This window comes from Rhinolophus hipposideros, assembly GCF_964194185.1.
Source record: "Rhinolophus hipposideros genome assembly, chromosome: 2".
Taxonomy (NCBI): domain Eukaryota; kingdom Metazoa; phylum Chordata; class Mammalia; order Chiroptera; family Rhinolophidae; genus Rhinolophus; species Rhinolophus hipposideros.
This window is the reverse complement of record NC_138048.1, coordinates 28690764-28695403: the sequence shown is the minus strand read 5'-3', so window position 1 is coordinate 28695403 and position 4640 is coordinate 28690764. Positions and strand designations below refer to the sequence as shown.

The 4640-nt window shown below is 40.1% G+C and overlaps 1 pseudogene across 1 annotated transcript; it reads right to left on the bottom strand.

The window, feature by feature from the left end:
- Nucleotides 1–933: 933 nt before the first annotated feature.
- Nucleotides 934–1831, bottom strand: LOC308505371 (olfactory receptor 5AC1-like; annotated as a pseudogene). The gene has a single exon. The product of its transcript is annotated as an olfactory receptor 5AC1-like (transcript).
- Nucleotides 1832–4640: the final 2809 nt, after the last annotated feature.

Here is a 4640-nt window from a genome sequence, read left to right as displayed (position 1 = left end):
TTCTCCTCTATTAACAGTTCACCTGGGTCATAGGGCACCACGTCCCTGTGGGGATGCAGAGAGCTTTTGAAGTTCCAAAGCTCTTTCTGTACCAGATTCAGAGCCCGAATGTTTCAGCAGTTCTGTTTACTCCTGCAGGGATCCACCCAGATAGGTGGGGCCAGGGGCAGGGTGAGTTGTGAGAGGTGGCCCAGAGCAATGACAGAGACCACCACCACAGCCGGTCCTGCTTCCACAGCTCCCTTCCCTTTGCCGGAACTAGTTGGGCTGCGAGTCTGTGTCTGCGGTCCACAGTTCTCAGAACAGCAAATATTCTGTTCTTTTGATCTGACACTGCTACTGTTCCGCTTCCAGCACCGGGCAGGTGTGGGCGGGGCGAGCTCCGGGAGGGTAGGGAGGGGGTGGCTAGTGTCAGTGCCTAAGGCTTCCGTTCTCTGCTCAGCAGTGAGGGCTTAAACCACCTTTTTCAGTCTTCTTCCCTCAGTCTTTTCTCCGAGGTCTCTGCCGGGAGCGTTGGATTCAGTTGTGTTATATGCTGCCCCCTCAGCCCTGTGGGCCATAAGCGGAGTCCTAGCAGTTCAAATTCTTCTTTCTCGCAGCTGCGGTAGTTCCGGGATGCAGCAAGCTCGGAGCACTGAGCTAGGTCTGCGTCCTGCACCCGCGCGGCTCCGTCTCCGCACTTCTCCCTTCCCTCCTCCCCTGCTTGCACGATTCTCCCACCTTTAGGTGAATTCAGTGCTGGGCCTCTTCATTTTGCTTGTCTGCTGTGCAGGGAGTCCTTTGTGGAGTTATTGTTGTTCAATTTGTTGTAAAGTCCAGGGGAGCTTTACAGAGGCTCACCTCACGCCACCATTTTGATAACGTCTCACTATTGTCATTTATTTAAATAGGGAATAAAATGGAAATAATCATGAAAGGTTTCTTTAAAAATATTTATTTTGTTATCACTTTTCTCTGGACACCTAAAACTTCCTGTTTCTTAGGCTATAAATACAGGGGTTTAGAAAGGGGGTTATAATTGTGTAGAACAGTGAATACATTTTATCCTGATATTGATCTGGGGCAGACCCAGGACGCACATACATGAAGAAGAGAGTGCCATAGAACAAGGAGACAGAGAGCAGGTGGGCACTGCACGTGGAGAAGGCTTTGCTCCTGCCCTTTTCAGACTTCTTTTTCAGGATGGCAAAGAGGACACGGGTGTAAGAGACCATGATGGTCATAAAAGTGAAAGCTTGTATAAAAGCAAAAATGAAAAGCACCAATGCATTCATAGATGGGTCAGGGCAAGAAATTGTATATAGTGGCAAGATTTCACACTAGAAATGATGCAGAAAGTTAATCTAAGTAATAATCCTATATGAATTATAAGATGCAGAAAGCCAATTGCATATGACGTATTTATCAGCCAAGTACAGCATCTATTGGACATCACCACGGATAAAGCAAAGGGCTGCATATAGTTACATAATGGTCATAGGCTATCACTACCAGGAGGAAACATTCTATAGTGGCACTGGAACCAAGAAAAGATAGTATTGAGCCATGCACTCAAGGAGGGATATCATTTGACTCTTGTCAACGATGTTGACAAACATCCGGGGGGGTCACAGTGGATGAAGAACAAGCATCTGCAAAGGCTAAACTGCAAAGGAATAAGGACATGGGGATATGAAGGTGGGGATCCCTTCAGATTAGCAAAATCAGTCCCACGTTGCCCACAATGGTGGTGAGGTAGATGACCAAGAACAGCAGGGACAGGGGGACCTGCAGCCCTGGACAATCTGGCAAGAAAACACTGGGTCACTGGTGTCTTGTTTGTCTCCATCATATCCACTCAGCCTTAACACAGAGAATAGGTAAAGAAAGTAATTGAGGTGCATGAACACTGATACTGGATGGCAATGTCATGTTCCTCTATTTCAGGTGCCCCTTACTACAGAAATATGAAGATATAATGTTGCCCTTTACCAAAAGACACCTAAGAATATTAGTTATATTATAAATAAGTTTGAGAATTAGGGGATTTTTTTCAAAGTAGCTATATTTTAAAATATAAAATTACTTGAAGGTTGTAGACCCCAGTTGACTTGGTTCAATAACTTGTCACTTGTAAATACCTTAAAATTGAATGTATTAACAGTGAAATATTATGTGGAATTAAGAATAAAAATACATAATACATTTTATATTAAAATCTCTTAAAGCTAGACACAGCTTCAGGTTCAAAAGTACTTTCATATGCTCTCAGGAACTCTTTCAGATCCTTGTTTTTCTTTTTTTTTTATGTTCAATTTTTTTTCATTTTTTAAAGATTTTTATTGAAATATAGCTAGCATACAATATTATATTAGTTTCAGGTGTACACCATAGTTATTCAACATTTTTATGCTTAAAGAAATGATCTCCATGATAAGTCCAGCAACCATCTAACGCTGTACCACACTCTTACAATATTATTGACTATATTCTCTATGCTGTAAGTTACATCCCCATGACTTATTCGTTTTATACCCAGAAATCTAAACCTTATTCCCCTTCACATTTTCCACCTTTTTAAAAATTTTCAATTACAGTTAACATTCCATATAATTTTATATTAATTTCAAGTGTACAGCATAGTGGTTACACACTTATATAATTTAAGAAGTGATCCCCCTGACTAGTCTAATGCCCACCTGGCACTATAGATAGTTATTACCACATTATTGACTGTGTTCCTTATACATTACTTTACATCCCCATGACTGTTTTGTAACTACCAATTTGTACCACTTAATCCCTTCCCCCTTTTCACCCACCACTAACTCCCCTCCCATCTGGCAACCATCAGAATGTTTTCTATATCTATGGTTTGTTTCTATTTTGTTTGTTTGTTTATTTTGTTCTTTAGATTCCACATATAAGTGAAATCACGTTGCATCTGTCTTTCTTTGTGTTAAACTCCACTCAGCACAGTACCCTCCAGGACCATGCATGCCACCACAGATGGCAAGAGCCCATTTCCTTCTGTCACCAAGGAATATTCTATTGTATATATGTACCACCTTTTCTGTATCCATTCGTCTATTGACAGACACCCAGGTCGCTTCCACATCTTGGCCATTGTAAACAATGCTACAATGAGCATATAATGCACAGGTCTCTTTGAAGTAGCATTTTGGGTTTCTTTGGATAAATCCCCAGGAGTGGGATTACTGGGTCCTTCTTGGTCTCTTGTTATAGCCTTTGTCTGAAAGTCTATTTGGTCTGGCATAAGTATTGCTACCCAAACTTTTGGTTTGTTTGTTTTTATTTTCATGAAATATCTTTTTCCATGCCTTTCAGTCTGTATGTGTGTTTTGATCTGAAGTGAGTTTGTTGTAGGCAGCATATGTGTGGGTCTTGTTTTTTTATCCATTCAGCCACCATATATCTTTTGATTGGAACTTTTAATCCATTTACATTTAAAGTACTTGTTGATAGATATGTAGTTATTGTCATTTTGTTATTCATATTTTTTATTTATTTTTTTCATCTTAAAGAAGTCCCTCTAATATTCCTTGTAATACTGGTTTGGTGATGATGAACTCATTTAGTTTTTTTCTTGTCTGGGAAATTCTTTATCTGTCCTTCCATTTTAAATGATAGCCTTGCTGGGTAGTGTAGTCTTGGTTGTAGTTCCTTGCTTTTCACCACTTTGAATATTTCATACCAATTTCTTCTTACCTACGGAGTTTCTGTTGAGAAACCAGCTGACAATTTTATGAGACCTGCCTTGTAAGTAACTAGTTGCCTTTCTCTTGCTGCTTCTAAGATTCTCTCTTTGTCTTTAACCTTTACCATTTTAAAATTATGATGTGTCTTGGTGTGGACCTTTTTGGATTCATCTTATTTGGGACTCTCCGAACTTCCTGGACTTGTATGTCTATTTCCTTCACCAACTTATGGAAATTTTCAGTCATTATTTCTTTAAATATGTTCATAATCCCTTGCTTTCTCTGTTCTCCTGTTATCCCTATGATGTGAATGTTGTTATATTTGATGTTGTCTCAGAGGTCTCTTAAATTACCCTGTTTGTTTTTTTTTTTTTTTGGTATTCTTTTTTCTTTTTGCTGATTTGATTGGGTGTTTTCTGCTACTTTGTCTTCCAAATTGCTGATTTGATCCTCTGCTTCATCTAGTCTAATGGTGATTCTTTCTAGTACATTTTTTATTTCAGATATTGTATTCTTCATTTCTGATTGGTTCTTTTTAATGGTCTCTATGTCATTTTTTTTATACTTGCTATCTCTGTTGAAATTCTCACTAAGTTTCTTAAGCATCCTTATAACAAGTGTTTTAAACTGTCTCTGGTTAAACTGTCACCAGGTTAATATAGACTCTGGTTTGGTATCAGTACTGAGCATGAAGCTACTCAGCAAAAATCTCAGAGCACACCAAGTCCAGGTGCCACTTGCCTAGGGCTCTCAGACCCCCAATAGTTGTCCAAGAAAGAGTGCAATGTGTGTGGGGCTGGCTTTCAGCAAGAATGGGACTCCAGTGTAGGGTGGGGCAAGGTCCCAGGGAGTCACCAGGGTGGAGCAAATGGAACTTACCAGACCAATTAGGTTCAAATTTGGTCATGTGAGGGCAATCTCAACATGAAAGACGGCACCTAC